Genomic DNA, 17,860 nt, shown 5'->3' with positions numbered 1-17,860 from the left:
ACTAACCAATCAGCTCCTGTCATTTTTCAAACATAGAGGCCTATTTATCGCGATCCACATCTGATTATGTGGATGACAGGTGATAAACTAGACCAAACTCGCACTGCGATAATTGAGTACATTGCAGGGATGTATCAATTATCGCATGCGGGGACTGAGCTTGCGAGCAAGCTCTGGGCCTCATTCATTCCTGATCACTGCTTTGCGTTCTCACACAGCAGGCGATCAGGTACTAAATGAGCATGCGTATGCTCCGCAATGCGCACGCCTGTCGGACAACAACACAGGGCATCGCCGGTCAGCACCGGGATTGTGCGAAAAATCCGATCGCATGGGCGTTCACAAGGTGATTGACAGGAAGAGGCCATTTGTGGGTGGTAACTGACCATTTACTGGGAGTGTCTGAAAAAGGCAGGCATTCCCAAGCGTTTTCAGGGAGGGTGTCTGACGTCAGCTCCAGCCCTGATCAGCCTCTTTTGATCGCAATGAAAGAGTAAGTCCTGGGCTGCGCAGACAGTGCACACACTGGATTTTTGCATCTCGGCATACACATGGGATCGCACACTTGCACGGTGAATTTACAATCCCCCTGGAGGCGGTGACTATCTGAACGCAGGACAGCAAAGTTAGCAGCCCAGCGATCAGGTCTGAATCACCTACACTGTCCCTGCGATGCCTCTCCGCAGCATCATCTGGGTATTTTTTGAAAAAAAATACCCCTATGTCTTGCTGCACATACGCCGCCACCCGTCGCTACCGCCATTTGGTTCCCCCCCATCACTACTATCCCCACGGCGCAGAAGAGCGCCACCACTGGTTTGTACGTACCAATCACAGGAGCCCGTATCCGCTGCTTCCTTCTTCTGTGCTGCGACCCCCAGTGCTGTAAAGTCACTGTACTGTGCTGGGGGGTCACAGCGCAGCACATGGAGGACCCGGCAGCCCGCACAGGAGCAGTGGACACCACCTCCTAGGACTGGTAAGTATGTTTTATTGATTTTTTTGACAAATTTTTTTACACTGTGATCAGCTTGTGTGTCCATCAGACACACAGAGCTGATCACTGGAACCCGGTCCCTGCACAGATTTCTCTGCCCCGGCTCCTTATCGCAGTGCTGCCCTGTGATCTCGGCAGCCTGAGCAGGCAAAATTATCATGGGGCACACTTCGGTATTTTTTTACATTTTTCAGCCATATCGCATTTCACTTTGTAAGTATGGGAAATGCGATGTGGGTTACTAAAAAAATTACAATTAAAGGGTTTGGAGCAGTTTTTCATGAAATGCCAAATGCATGTGTGAAAACACCCTTTTCACATTTTTTTTGTAAAAATAATGTTAATAAATAGGCCCCTGTAAAATGAGGGTTAGAAGCTGATCGGTTAGTGCTTTATACTGTATCTCTCCACTTTATCTCTCTTCATGCTTTGATAAATACCCTCCTTATACTAATTATTGGCTTTAATAATTTATCTATTAAGGTAAATAATACTGTATGGAATCTTAGAGGACAAAAGAAACTAACTTTTACATATTAATGTATATAAAAGGCCGTTGTCTACTAAGCTTAATAATATACCCCAAGTTACTTGTTGTTATATTTAGATGTGACTATATTTGCTCCCCATGCTATTTTCCACTCAGCTGTAGGCATGTTAGGAGGAAAGTGCTGCACTAGCAGAGCTGGTACAGTATATAGTGACCTAACATCTTTGCAGACTTGCTTTGCATGCATTGCGTGCAAGCTATGTATCTTTCTAAGGTCACAATCTCCCATCATATTTGATTTTCTTTAAGTAGGATACCATCCAGCAGTGACATGACACTATCTAAGGTCTCATCCTCAAAACCGGTGAGATCTGCTTCAGTTAAGGTATTCCGATTGACTTTATGCTGAAACATGATTACTGCCTAGAACTTGTTAGGTGATGAAATACAGTGGAAAAAGAAGAAGAAAGTGAACAGTCCCAAGGCACAACCAGACTTATGCAGCCCTATACACAGTGTCCTGATATAGTTAATAAACCTTTTAAGAGACCCTCTACGTTTAATCCAGGCTTTGACAATGGATGCTTTGTTGAGGCTTTTAATAAGATTATTACAGATGAGATTACAAATTATAAGGATAGTTTACCAGCATATAGACATAAACTGAGTTAAGGTGAGAGAGAGGCATTGGAAAATCTACGGAACTACTCCCAAATTATCATAAAGCCCGCAGATAAGGGCGGGGGAAGTTGCTATATTAACTAAAAGTGCTACGTCAACTAAAAAAGTGTAGAAAAGTGCTACGTCAACTAAAAGATGCAGGTACATATAAAAAGCTTAGAAGTGATCCTTCGAATAAGGTATTATCCCTCCTTAAGTCCTTTGTTAAGAAATATCGAGATCTGGGCACTATTGATCTTGAAACTGAACAGTTATTGATCAATATCAAATTTTCAGTCCCAGTGATATATTTATTGCAGAAGATACACAAGAGTGAAACTAATACCCTGGGTCGCCCCATAATAGCGGGTACGAACTCTATCACTTCAAATCTCTTTATGTTTATAGACCCTCATTTGCAACCCCTTGTGGTCAAGGGTAAATCACACCTTAAGGACACCAAAGATATTTTAAACAAACTGGGTAAAATAGATAATGTGAATGGCTGTTATTTGGTGATGGGGATGTTACTTTCCTGTACACCATTATCAGCCATGTAGAAGGTGTAAAAGCAATTAAAGGTTCTTTGGAAGAAAGTGCAATTGATAAAGAACTGCAAAATATGATTGTGGAAGGTATTGAATTGATATTATATAATAGTTACTTTAATTTTGATGGTGTGTTTTACAATCAGGAGGTCGGTACAGCAATGGGGACCAGGTTTGCCCCCAGTTATGCCAATATTTTCATGGCCAGATGGGAGGAGTTATCCGTCTGACATGGGCATAACTGGGTGGCAAACCTGGCCCATTGGTTGAGATACATAGATGATGTGCTTTTCTTGTGGAAGGGAGACCTCACATCTCTGGAAGATATCTGTAAGTATCTCAATGAGAATGACCTTAATATTAAATTTACTTATTTTTATCAGTAATGAAAAGGTTAACTTTTTAGATTTAAATATAGGGATACGGGAAGGCAAAATAGAAACTTCAACTTATTTTAAACCAACGGACTCTAATACGTATATAGAAGCAACGAGTAACCATCTACCACGTTGGCTTGAGAACGTCCCTAACAATTGAAGGCGGAAGCTAGAAGTATGAAAACCAGATTTATAGATAAAGGATACAATTTTGCTAAATTAGATGATTTTTTTCAGGAAATATTAAGTATGAATAGAGATCAATTACTGGAATATAAAAATAAGGAGACTGGAGATAAGAACCGTTATACTTTGTCTTTTAATACTAAGTACAACAGTCAACATAGATTGATTGAGTCAATTTTCCATAGAAATTGGCACATATTGTTAAAGGACTCTATATTGTCCAATATACTTCCAGAGAAACCACGTTTCATATATAAAAAGGCACAAACTATCAAGGATAGAATAGTATCTAGTGCATTTGTTAATAAAGATTCAGGGGTTCAAACACGTCAAAAAGGCTTCCATAAGTGTTTTGACTGTACCATGTGTAAGGCCTGCCCTAACGGTGATAAAAAAAAACAACTCATTTTATCCACAATGGAACTACATATCAGATTAAATCTTTCATTACATGTAATTCTAAATTTTGTATATATGCTATTAGATGTTCATGTGACAAAATATATGTGGACAAGACCACTAGATCCTTGAAAACATGATGGTCTGAGCACGTACGAAATATTAAAAAAGGGAATGAAAAGCATCCCTTTTCATTGCACTTTAAAAATATACATAATTGCTCAGTAAAACATATTACGAATTTCTGGGGAATAAATCAAGTTAAAGATAATTGGCAAATTAATAATAAGGACTCTGCTTTAGCTAAAAAGGAAATGAAATGGATCTATGATCTACATACATTAACAACACTGGGAATGAACTGAAGTGGTTTTTATATCTGTTTTTAGTTCTATTCATAATGTTTTTATTAGATGTGTTCATGTTTACAAACCTTTATCACCCTAATGATCAAGTGTCATTGTTTATATGCAATATGATCATTGTCACCAATGGATGATATCAGATATCAGACTTGTGTTAATGATTGTCTGTTAATAAAGCTTTCTGTGTATGTATAATACACTAAGCAGGAGGAATGGTAGGCAGTGGTTGGCACAATGGGCTGAAGTGACGTTCCGCACTTGTCTTTCTATTGCTATAATTAAATCATAGTCTGCATCATAATATTTTACACTATAAGGGATGTACATAATATGTATGTCCACAGTATATTATTTTAGGTACCAGTCCCACCGCATATATTGTTTTTACAAAAACCGGGAGGAATGGTTGGCAACTGGTTGGCGGAAGTAACAAGAAGCGATGGGAGGAAGTGACGCTCTGCTATCTATGTCTCAATGAAGCGTTGTTAGATATAGCGGCACAGCCTCTAAGGTGTTCTTACGGACATAAACATATTGCCTGCCGATAGATATAAATGTATCGTCACCCCAGCCACAAATTGCACCCATTAGGCATAAGTATGTGCATGGCTTCTGGCTTTGGTTGGCTGGTGGGCAGAAGTGACCATCGGAAACCAATCACCGGAAGTACCGGCCTCGTGGAATGCCGCGACCGGAATTGACACTGTGATGTGGGGGAGATAAAGGTAATTTCAGTCAAACAGCTCTAATCTTGAAAAAGACTCATTTAGAGTTGAAACATGTTGGTACAAGAGAGCCCATGACTGATCCATCTGCAGCATTGCGGTGAGTGGGAATGGGGGTGTTTCCTGAACGGCATCCAAACGGCCGTGTAATGCCTATCAGGTATACTCCTTTACCATCTTATGCCTTAAACCACTATCTGTAACTTGTTACAGTTTTTATTGTATTCTTTCAGATTGTCTTAGTAATTTTTGTAAAAAAGGAATACATTTTTAAAAATGCTTTTTAAAAGCGAGTTTTTTTCCTTTGCCTTATGGTATACCTGGGTGTGGAGATGGTTAGTTTCTCCCATCTACATAAGGATACATCAAAGGAGGGTTAAAGAAACCGCTACGTGATTGAAATTACTCTGTGTTGTGTGAGTACGGAATGTCCCTCAAGGGATAATTATCTTGTGAAGGTGACTGCTTATTTCTCTACCTTTGGGCATGTGTGATGTCGGTGATAAAGAAACCTTTATGGGAGTTATCCACATTGCTATAGTGTGAGTCTGGTACGCTACTTTTTCTGGCTCCTACACCTTACCAGATTTGTTTATTCCACATTGGTGAAATTACAAGTTTGTGACATACTACACCATATTTTGTTCTTTGGTTTTTTGACGTTATCTTCATCTGAGAACTGTTTTGAATTATCCAAAGGGAAACAGAGCTGGAGAGAACCATTTCTTCAATTTGAGGAATTTTTCCTATCCAAAGGTCATATTTGGTGACATTACTGAAACTAGACTATACACCTTTGTTTTTTCTATATGTTCTTTAGGATGTGGTGATCCTGTTTGTGTATAGGTCTCCATAAGTTTGGTTTGCGCCTTGGGACTGTTCACTTTCTTCTTTTGGCCATGGGCCTAGTGCCCAACCTAATAATGGAGCACGGGCCTAATGCCCACCTACATAGTCCCACAGGCCTAATCACTGGTTATACCCACGAGCCTAGTTCCTGACACCATGCTGGTCTAGGGGGTTAAAGGTATGTTAAAAGAAGGTGGGACCTTACCAGCTTTGAATCCTTGGTGGACTCAAAGGGCTAACCCTTGTGCAGGCCTTTCCCCACAGGGGTTAGCACCATCCCTCAGCAGGGCCTTGAAAGCTAGAGGAAGCTATTTTGTAAAAAGCCCTCTGCCGACCACAGGGCTTAGGCATTGATTTCTTCTTCGTCCAAGACAGCATTAACTTTTTTTGCATATGTCTTTTATTTAGACATTTTGAATAAAGTGTACATCCTATAAAATAAATTTTTTCAATCACAATGTAATCATACGGGGGTATCAATGCACGTTGGATCCTCTCCGATGGAGAGAATCTGACAGTGCAGCATTCAATTAGCGGTCAATTCCGTCAGGTTTTGCTAATTTCCAAAAATGCTGATCCGACTTTTTTTAAAGTCGGATCAGCATTGTCGAAAACGAGCCAAAATCCTGTCGGAATTGGCCACTAAGTTGACAAAACACGTGGATCCACGGCTAATCTGCCGATCCACGTGTTTTCCAACAAGTCGGAATTGCCAACAAGTCGGAAAAACGGCAGTACCATTGAATAGGTTGAATCCTGAGACCAAAAAAAAGTCGAAAACTTCCATCTTTCTGACTAGACAGCAGTTCCGACTTCAGTTGAATATACCCCATAGTATTGATTATTTTTCAAAGTGTACTAAATACAATTGTTACAATCGAGTTGTGGGATCCAATATTTAAACCATATTGACAATTAAGGTAAGAGACTAACTGTGACAAAAGAAAGACATTTCGTTAGGTACCGTGTCGCATCTTACTATATAGGCTTGAAGAGAGACGCCATGTTGTCTCCATCAGCTTACTGAGACGGGTGGATCTTGTACCGCTAATTGTGTGAGACACCAGGTAGTGTTTATAAAGCTATGGTTTATTTGACACATGATAGTGAGGGGGAGAGTATGTACATATGACTGCCATAACGTGAAAAGGAGTTCCACCTGTTTCTTTTTTTTCTATTAAAGCTTCCATCCAATCCATTATTAACAGGAAATTCAGTTTGGCTAAAAACAATGGTATTTGTGGGGGTGTACTTTCAATCCAACCCTGTAGAATAATTTTCCTGCTTGCCGCACTCAGAGCCAGTATCAGGTTCTTACTCTCCAGGATCATGTGTTGGTTTGGGACAAATACCCCTAAAATTGCCCACTCTCGGCTGAACAGTATAAATGTTGCTAGTTTGGCCTCAGCATACCTATGGACCAGATGCCAAAAAAAACTGGATAATTGGACAAGCCCAAAGGCAATGGTAAATATCTGCTGCTTCTTGATGACATTTTGTGCAGGAGTGAGTCTCAGATGTTCCCATTTGAAAACACCTAAGTGGGGAAAGATAGGTATTATGATATATGTTGAGAAAGAGTTCAGTACACATACTAGCTGGTAACACTTTGAGAAAACAATAAGGCCTTTTCTAGAGTAGGCATGGACAATGAGCCAACCATTTGGACATGCCTCCATCAATCTCACTATGTTCTAGTTTTTTTCTTAGAAAATTGTAATGGATCAAAATAGCTTTAGAATTGGATACTGTTACATGGACTATGGTGTTCTAAGGGCTACCAGCTAGTTCTTGGTGATATGCATGCAATTACCCTTGCCCACCAGTCTTTTAGCCTACTGCGATGCAAGGCTTCACCTTTAGCAGCCGCTTTTTCAGGGTGAATTAGGTCCACCCCCATACTCAGATGCCCACAGGTTTTATGTAAGGACAAGGCAACTATTGGAGGCTGGGCAAGAATAAATGCAGTATGGTGAGATGTTCACTGAACACAACCTTGATAACACTGTACTATGCAGAGACAGAGATTATTAATAAATGCCCGTGAGTGCAACAATGCACAGGTTAGAATAATAATTAACACAAACTATATGTAAATGCAACAATGCAAAGGGTGTTATAGAACACAGACTGTACATAAATGCAACAATGCACAGGGTGATTTAAGCAACCAAACCATATATAAATGCAACAATGCACAAGGTGATATAAGCAACCAAACCGTATATAAATGCAACAATGCACAAGGTGGTAACAATAATGAAATAAGTGTGAAAGGCAAGTGTCTGTGTGGAAGTCCCACACAAAGCCTAAATCATTGGCAAGCTGGATCCAACCAGGGAAATGATCTAGACAAGGTATTTGAATCTCAGGAGTTCACAGGGCTGACAGGTTCTCACATGTAGCAGGAACTATCACCAGCAGATTGGGAGTGACCAGGAAGGGAATTTATATGTGGCTGCTCCAATCAGCCCCAGGTGATGATTAAAGTCAAGGATGTGCAGCTGGACAGCTAGACACACAGAGGCAAACTACTAATTATGCAGCAGCTGAGGCTGAACACAGGGATACATTCAGAAGTCTAGCTGCTGGAGTGTAGTAATACAGACACGCTGCTAGTGGCTTGTAACATGTACTGGATGTTGTAGGAAGCATTCCAGTGGTCCATTCCAACCTTTCTCTGAAAAATGCCCCATTGTATGTGAACCATAGAAACATGCTTGCAAGAAAGCTAACGGATATGGGCTAACCGTAGCAAATTTTGAGAAAACCTCCATAAAGGTCAAGAGACGTTGATTGTCTGTATTGACCAAGTGCCTAATGCCAGTAATCCCTGCCAATCTCCACATAGTGAGCAGCCATGCTGTCTATGAAGTTAGGATTCCGGATTAGGGATAGATATAGGGAATAATATGGATTTATGCCAGCAGAATGACGTAAGATGTGCCAGAGTTTTATGGTAGTGCACAAAAGTGGATTTGACTTTAAAATGTCAGGTATCTCCTGGTCATGCTGGCATAGAAAACAAATTATGTCCATGTTAGGTAGGAAGACTTGCTCTAAAGAGATACTGTATTTGTGTAGATGGAACTTTTATGAAGCCAGTCTCATAAGTACTACCTTAGCAATGCCGCATGATTATAAGTTACTATGTCTGTGAAGTTTATGGCCCCATTTGATTTTGTTTGGTGAAGCTTTCTCAAAGTTATATGGGAGCAACCTCAATTTCCAAATGAATTTACGGATCAATGCATTTATTTGGTCAATATTACCGGAAGTGATTGTGGTGGCTACAGCAGATGAGGAATAGCTACAATTTTAAGTAAGTTGGCTCTGACTAGATATGATGGCAGGAGGCATTCCCTACCTTTTATATCTCTGGACAGGGTATCAATAGTTTGACTTACATTGAGTCTATATAAATCTACAGGATTGTGAGGTACAAGAATGCATAAGTATGGTATGCGCGTGTTGGCCTATTTCAATGGGAATTGTGTAGCCCAATGCAGACATGTGCAAGTGCCTGAGAGCTGCATAGAGATGGATTTGTCAAGGTGGATGTGGAAGCCCAAGATATAACCAAAAAGTTAATTATGGCTAAAATTTGTCAGAAAGTGTTTAGGATTAGCTATTGTAACACCAGACAAGACGCTGATACGGTTGTAGGGGAAAGCAGTCTGTTTACTTCCACAGTACAGTACACAGGTCTTTAACACGGAAAGTTTACAAGGTACCTTAAACAGGCACTAGTTCACAAACAGCATGTATACAAGTCTCAAGCTCCCTGTCTCTAACCCACTGGCCCGACCTTTACCACCTGGCCATATCTTCGCATCAGCAGCCCTGAGCCCTTGCCCTAATGAGCTTTATAAAAGTGTGGTACAGGTGTGCCTGATTGCTGGGAGCGCTTGCATGGATGAAAGCCCGCCCACTCTCTCTCTCCCATCCAAACCCCAGGGACCCAAAACTGGCCAGGCTAAGGCCAAATGACAAACTGCTGTTTCCCAACACCTCCCTGGGCTTCCTCTTGGTCCAGTCCTATACCAAGGTTGCTTTGGCTCGGGGCACCCGAACTGTTGTGCCCTGTCCTGAAAACACCCGGGGTGGCATCCGGACTGGACTACCACATATCCACCCCCTAAGCTTCAAGCCTACGGGTGAAGCTGAGTTCTTCTTTGGCATACATACCTGCTCACCAATCTCAGCAGTCATACCCCTTTTCGGGTCAGCCTCTCCTCCTCCTCCTCCTCCTCCTCCCCACAGCTTCACCCCACAGGGCTCTGCACCTTCTGAGGAGAGGAACTTCCTTGAAAGGGCATCCACAGCTTAGAGCACTGTATATGGCCCTTGCCAATGGGCATACAGCTTGCTCTCCACTGTGGGTACCAGGACCAAGACCTTATCCCCTTTGTTTCTCAGCTTGGACATCAGAATGACAATTCTGTCTAGACTGGGCCTGAGTCATATGGTCCCTGACTAATGGAGCTATCTGCTGGAACCCCCCATAGAGCTGGTGGATGAACTGTACTTTGTTTGGATCTAGGGACATCTGTTGTTCCCACCCCTCCTTTAGGAGTTTTAGGATTCCTCTGGGCTATCTGCTGTACAACAGCTCAAAGGGGCTGAAGCCAGTAGAGGACTGGGGTACCTCTCGGATGGTGAACATCAGAAAAGGTAAGAGCTGGTCCCAATCCCTTTTGTCCTGGGCAACTGCCCTCCTGAGCATCAGCTTGAGTGTGTGGTTAAAATGCTCCACCGAGCCATCGGTCTGGGGATGATACACTGAGGTGCAAATCTTTTTAACCCCCAGCATCCGATATGAATCTGATATAAATCGCTCATCAGCCAGGACATAAAGGGGGTCCCCTGGTCAGTGAGGATCTCCTTGGGTATGCCCAAATGGGAGAAGATCAGCAATAGTTCTTTGGCAATGGTTGCTGTCTTCATATTCCATAGAGGGATGGCTTCAGCGTATCGTGTGGCATAATCAAGGAGGACTAAGATATACTGGTGTCCCTTTTTCCACTGGCCTCACAATATCCTTCCCAATCCTTTCAAAGAGAATGAAGATTACCAGAAGAGGTATGAGGGGAGCTCTGTACTTTGGCTTTGGTGTAGTACACTGGCAGATGGGAAACTCCTGACAGTACGTTGCTACCGACGCCCAGATTCCCGGTCAGAAAAATCACTGCTGTACCCTCTGCAGAGTTTTCTCCTCCCCCAAATGTCCTCTCCACAACTGTGAATGGGCAGCTTCCAGGACCAGAGGCTGATGGACCCCTGACACTATAAGCTGCTCAACTTTCTTACCCTGTTCTTCGACAACCCTATATAGTAAATCCTTCTCTACTATGAAATAAGGGCTGCTTCCCCTGGGTAAGGACGAATACACTTTCCCATTATAACTACAAATGTTCGCGAGGTTTGGGTCTTCTCGGTGGTCTCGTCTGAAATCCTGGAGCGACATGATAGTTCTTAATATCCTTTTATCACTCCCCTCCTCTGGGTTGGTCGACTCTTCTGGCATAGACGTACCGACTCCACACAGACAGTCGGCTCCTGAAGAATTTCTCGACCTGCGAGCCACGGAGCTGGGAGAGGAAGGCAGTTCCTCAAGTTGAAATGCCGGCAGTTCCGACAGGCCAGGGAAATCCCACCCCAGGATCAAAGGGTATCGCAAGCGCAGGGCGACCGTTGCTACCAGCTGGATTGTCAGCCCCCGATATTTGCACTGGAAACCGCACTCTGGGGTACTTGCGAGTGGCACCATGGAAGCAGAGCACCTCAACCGCAGGTAAGACCTGGTCAACGCCTTCAGGGACTGACCCTGCAGAGATCATTTGCAACTCACTCCCGGTATGGACAAATGCCTGGATTGGCCTTGTTGCACTCTGGAGGGTCACCTAGTCCCGGGAGGACACAGGCAAACCCTTGCTTCTGACATAGCTGTAGGCTGCTTGCCCCGATTTCCCTGCCCTACAATCCATAGGCTCAGGCTGTTTGGGACAGTCCTTTCGGATGTGTCCCTGTTCCCTGCACTCATAGCAGATGACTGGATTGGTCTGGGCCCCCGTTTCCGGAGGTTGGCGGGTCCGGGGTCTTGGAACTGGTCGAGTCTCTCGGTCTAAGGGCTTAGCCATTTTTCCCAGCGCAGCATATCTCTCCACTGCAGTAGCTAGGTACTCCATATTTTGGGGGTCAGCCTGGAGAACCCACCTCTGCATGCCTCTAAGATCCGCACACAGTGGTCTATGGCTACGGTCTCCACCACTTAGGCGGCCGTATTCCTCTCCGGCTGAAGCCAAGATCTTGCCATCTTTAGAAATTCAGCCAGTTGGATTCAAGAATTCTCTGTCATGGTCCAACGCCAGTCCTTAAACCACTTGGCTTTGCAGGCCTTGGTTACGCCAATCCAACACAATATGGCAGCTTTAAGCTGTGAATAGGAGGAAGCCTGGTTCACCAGGAGGTCATGGTACATTTTCTGGGGATCCCCCGTCAAATATGTGGCCAGTTTATTTGCCCAGCTATCCTCTGGCCAACCCAGGCATGCGGCCGCATGCATAAAGGTCCTCAGAGAGGTCTCTACATCGTCTGAGGCACACATCTTTGGTAGCTGCCTAGGCTCCTGATGATACTGTCGCAGGAGACCCACTTCATCACGAATCAGGCGCAGGGTTTCCTGCTGAGCCTGTACTTGTGTTTGGAGAAGCTGCATCTGGGATTGTTGCCCCTCAGCCACATTAGTTAGCGCCCATAACAACTCCTCTATTGTAGACGGGACGGATGCACAATATATGAATCTCGCGTCCCTCAACATACACCACCAAATGACAAAACAAAAAACGGAAAAAAAAACCCCACTTTAAAAAAAACAAAAAACAATTGACACACAAACCCTCGCTGGTTACTAACCTGACCAGTGGAAGTTTGCAGAGTCTGTGGAGACTATCATGGCTACGGTGGCTCCTGCAGCCACTGAGTTTCCGCCACGCTTAGTGCATCCGGCAGAGTGTCCCTGTTTGGGCACTCCTTGTAAGAAAGTGACCTTCCACCAGACAAGACGCTGACACACTTGTAGGGGAAAAGCAGTCTATTTACTTCCACAGCACAGTAAACAGGTCTTTAACACAGCAATTTTACAAGGTACCTCAACCAGGCACCGGTTCACAAACAGCATGTATACAAGTCTCAGGCTCCCTGTCTCTAACCCACTGGCCCACCCTCTATCGCCTGGCCACTTGTTGGCATTAAGAGGCCTGAGCCCTTGCCCTAACGAGCTTTACAAAAGTGTGGTACAAGTGTGCCTGATTGCTGGGAGCGCTTGCTCCAAAACCTGGACCGGACCTGCATGGATGGGAGCCCATCCACTCTCTCTCTCCCATCCAAACCCCAGGGACCCAAAACCGGCCGTGCTAAGGCTAAATGACAACTTGCTGTGTCCTAGCACCTCCATGGGCTTCCTCTTGGTCCAGTCCTAAACCCAGGTCGCTTTGGCCCGGGGCACCCAAACTGTTGTGCCATGTCCTGCAAACACCCGCGGTGGCATCTGGACTGAACTGCCACACTATGAAGAGAAGAACTTAATCGGCAAACACTGATATCTTGATCTCTTGATTGCCAATATTTATACCCTGACATGACATACTGCTTTGTACGGTGCATAGCAGGGGGTCTAGTGCAATGTTAAACAGGAGAGGGGATAAGGGGCAACCCTGATGGATGCCCCTTTTCAGGGGGAAATGAGGACCTATAATCCTATTGATCAGTAGGAAGTTGGAGGATTCCGAAAAAATGTAGCGTGTCAGATTGATGAATTCTGTCTCGAAGCCCCTCATCTTCAACACTTTAAATAAGCATGGCCATAAGATCAAATTGAATACCTTATGGGCTCAAAAGTATGTTTTGATTCGCATCAGAGTTATGGGATGCCACCACTGCTGCTATTGCCGCTCAAATTGCTTTTATAGCATGGCGTCCTTGTACAAATCCTAATTGTGTTTCTGTAAGAATTGATGGGAATATGTTTTGGAGTCTGAGGGCCAAAATCTTAGCTAAGAGTTTATAATCCACATTTAGCAAGCTAATAAACCTGTACGAAGACGAGAGGCTAGGGTCTTTGTCAGGCTTTGGCAAAAGAGTCATGTAGGAAGCAGTAACGTGTGGTGAGGTCAATTGCTGGGGAGGCACCAAATTATAGGATGGGGGAGGGGGGCCCTAACAAGGATATACATATATATATATATATATATATATATATGTGTGTGTGTCTCTATATTCCATAACTACTGTTTAAATTCTCACATAAAAAGGCTGATGGGGGTAAGAACGCTTCTAGGTGTCCCGTCCACGCAGCGCTGCGCTCACTCTCCAAGGCATCGCCCTCCGGCTCCTCCCGCACATCCTGCAGGGACAGCACAGGGTCCTCGGCAGGGGCCTTCTCCCAGACCCAGACTCCCACAGCCCATCTTCTGGCGCCATCAGCCCAGGGAGAGGAGACTGACTAACGCTGGTGGCGGGCGGAACTAGTCAGTGCAGCCGCGGGCTGGGAGGATGTGAGCGCGGAGTGTCCGTGCAGCGCAGAGCGGGGGATGGCAATTACACCAGGACAATCACCGGAGGTGAGGTAGCTCCAGTAGCGTAACTTCATCCCAGCTGCCCGGAGGCAAGATAGATGTTGGTGTCCCCCCTTCACTCACCACATGCTAAATAGGGACAGCACCAATAAAAGGTGTGGTCTCACTGTGAATGGGTGTGTCCACACAACAGTACCCCCAAGTCAAAGTGCGCCACACAGTAGCGTAACCTTATTTTCATTACACTGCACTATAGTACTACTTATTCACATTACGCAACACGGTAGTGCCCCTTTTTCACACCATGTCACATAGTAGTGCCCCTTATTCTTTAATGTCACAGTAGTGCCACTTACAAATTAAGCCACACAGTAACAGTGATCACGCTGAGCCACACCCTGCAGCACATACAGTCACCGGTGCTCACCCCGCTCAGCACACACGGTCAACGCTCACCTCCGCCCCGCAGCACATACAGTCACCGGTGCTCACCCCGCTCAGCACACACGGTCAACGCTCACCTCCGCCCCGCAGCACATACAGTCACCTGCTCACCTCCCCCCCGCAGCACATACACAGTCACCCGCTCACCCCCCCGCACAGCACATACAGTCACCTGCTCACCCCGCCTCCCCCCGCAGCGCATAGACACCCGCTCACCTTCTACCCCACAGCACATAGACACCTGCTCACCCCCCCCCCCACAGCACATAGACACCTGCTCAACCTCCCCCCACACAGCTCAGACACCCGCTTACCTCCCCCCCGTAGCACATACACAGTCACCCGCTCACCCCCCCGCACAGCACATACAGTCACCTGCCCACCCCGCCTCCCCCCGCAGCGCATACAGACACCCGCTCACCTTCTACCCCATAGCACATAGACACCAGCTCACCCCCCCCACAGCACATAGACACCTGCTCAACCTCCCCCCACACAGCTCAGACACCCGCTTACCTCCCCCCCACAGCACATACAGACACCCTCTCCCCTCCCCAACATAGTCACCTGCTCAAATCCCCCCACAGCATATAGACACCTGCTCACCCCCCCCCCCTAAAGCACATAGACACCCCCTCACCTCCCGCCAAACAGCACAGACACCCGCTCACCCCCCCCCCACACAGTACTTACAGACACCAGCTCCCCACCCAAACACAGTCACCCGCTCAAATCCCCCCACAGCATATAGACACCTGCTCACCTCCCCCCACACATCAGATAGACACCCACCCCCCAAGCATATAGTCACCGACTCACCTCCCCTGCAATACATACAGACACTCGCCCCCCACAGCACATAGACACCGGCCCCCCCTTCCCCTCCAAGCACATAGTCACCCGCTCACTTCACCACCCAGCACATAGACACCCGCTCACCTCACGCCCGCAGCACCCACAGACACCTACCCCTCCTTACCCCCTTCACAGTATATAGACACCCGCTCACCTCACAGGGCATTACTAAATCGTTATGATGCAGCTGTGCGCTCAGCGCTACACTCGGCAGCTCCTCTAACAAGAAGGACCCGTCAGGCTGCGGGTACTGTGCGGCTCTGACAGCGGGGATTGGTGCTGGAGAGACAGGCAGTCAGGAAGAGTGCTGGGGAAAGGGGCAGTCCAAGGAATGAGGAGCGATCTGACACAGGACCGGGCGATCTGACACAGGACCGGCCGGCTCCTCAGCACATCCAACCGCTCAGTGTGCTGACAGCCTGACGGGTCCTTCCTGTTAGAGGAGCTGCCGAGTGGAGCACTGAGCATCATCGAAGCGGCACTCCTCACCGGTGACCGGGACACAGGGCTCTGGGGGTCGCAGTCATGTAACATGCATCCGACTGCACTGGAGCTGGAGGTAATAATGGACAAGCCTTGCCCACATAGGTGATTGGACCAGCGGATCCGGTACTGGATCCGCTGTCCAATCACATCTGCAGCGCTGACAGGGATGTGCTTTCATGTGAGCTGAAAGCCCGTCCCTGTCACTGAGGCACTGATACTAGTGCCGCTTTCATCACCTTTTTCAATGGGCTTTTTCAGCCCAGTGCTTGGCCCCGCCCCCTGCTGTATCCCTGTTCCCATTGTGAATGGGAGGCACTGCTATCAGTGCCTCCCAAACTAATTATATGTATTACAATGATTGGAATAATATAAATAAGAAACTTATGACACAGAATATGTGTCATAAGTATCTTCTTTCTATTATTTGAATCATTAATGACAGGGGAGGCACTGCCTCCCCTGCCTCCCCTGACTGCACGTCCCTGGTAGGAAGAGGAATAGGATATCCCTTTTTCATGTATTGACTTAAATAACTCCAACAATGTTGGCGCAATGTGGGGTTGTAACATTCTGTAGTATTCTCCCAAAAAACCATCTGGGTCTGTGGATTCACCCTAAATTAAGTGCGATATAACCATATTTACCTCGTCCATAGTAATACAAACTGCTAGTGATGTCTTTTGGTCAGGAGTTAATAGTGGTAACACATTTTCAGTCAGCAGCCCTCCTTGGGCCTCAGGCCCTCATTCTGAGTTGATCACTCGCTAGCTACTTTTAGCAGCCGTGCAAATGCATAGTCACCGCCCACGGGGGAGTGTATTTTCACTTTGCAAGTGTGCAAACGTGTGTGCAGCCAAGCGGGACGAAATTTTTTTTTGCAGTTTCTGAGTAGCTCTGGACTTACTCAGCTCTTGCAATCACTTCAGTCTTCTTGGTCCCGGAATTGACGTCATACACCCACCCTGCAAACACTTGGACACGCCTGCATTTTTCCAAACACTCCCTGAAAACGGTCAGCTGACACCTACAAAAGCCCTCTTCCTTGCAATCGGCTGTGCGAATGGATTCTTCGTTAAATCCATCGCCCAGCAATGATCCGCTTTGTAACCGTACGACGCGCCTGCGCATTGCGGTGCATACACATGCGCAGTAGTAACCTGTTCGCTGTGCTGCAAAAAACGGCAGCGAGCAATCAACTGGGAATGACCCCCTCAGCGTCCACAGGGGAAGAGCTAAATAGAGCCATGAAGTACTCTGAAACTGGTTTGCAATATCCTGAAACTTAGTTAGAAGTATGCAAGTCAAAGGATGCTTTTGGGTAGTTATTACATGCCTTCACCTCTGTGGCCTAGACATAACCGCCAATAGCCTGCCTGCTTTGTTTTCCCATCTGTAGAATGTATATTTGGTGCTCTCTACAGAACGTTTGGCTTGGGTTGCCAAATATGTCTCCAGTAGACGTCATGACTATTTGTACCCTTCCTTCGTTTCCTCAGAGGGAGTGGCAGTATAAGCTTGGAAAGCATCCTACAGCCTTTTTTTTCCTGTGTAATTATAGCTAATAATTTGACTTCTCATTACTCATGCACCCCAAAAGGTAGCAGGGCAGTCGCAATCCTCTAAATTGTTATCCATGTAATTTGTCCAATGATAAATAAGATTTATTTTTCATGATAAATAAGGATTTACAATAATTGGAGTAAGCCAAATAATGAGGGAATCTCCAAATATGATTTGTGGGACACATATGTGGGTGAGTTAGGGCTATTGAGAGAGTAGCATGGTCCAACACTATAATATCATGGATATTCATCTGATATAGATTAGTCATTAATTCATTAGATTAGTAACCCGTTGACTAAGGAAAGATGTGTATGTGTCCTGTCGGATTTAGCAATCTCCA

At 45.6% G+C, this 17,860-nt stretch overlaps 1 protein-coding gene across 1 annotated transcript in view; it reads left to right on the top strand.

The window, feature by feature from the left end:
• The window catches only part of CLUL1 (clusterin like 1), a 99,874-nt gene that overhangs the window by 20,375 nt on the left and 61,639 nt on the right, over positions 1-17,860 (top strand). The window lies entirely within an intron of this gene.

Source organism: Pseudophryne corroboree, chromosome 5 (genome assembly GCF_028390025.1).
Source record: "Pseudophryne corroboree isolate aPseCor3 chromosome 5, aPseCor3.hap2, whole genome shotgun sequence".
In the NCBI taxonomy this organism is placed as follows: domain Eukaryota; kingdom Metazoa; phylum Chordata; class Amphibia; order Anura; family Myobatrachidae; genus Pseudophryne; species Pseudophryne corroboree.
The sequence above is the reverse complement of the archived record's forward strand: the minus strand, read 5'-3'. Positions and strand labels throughout refer to the sequence as shown.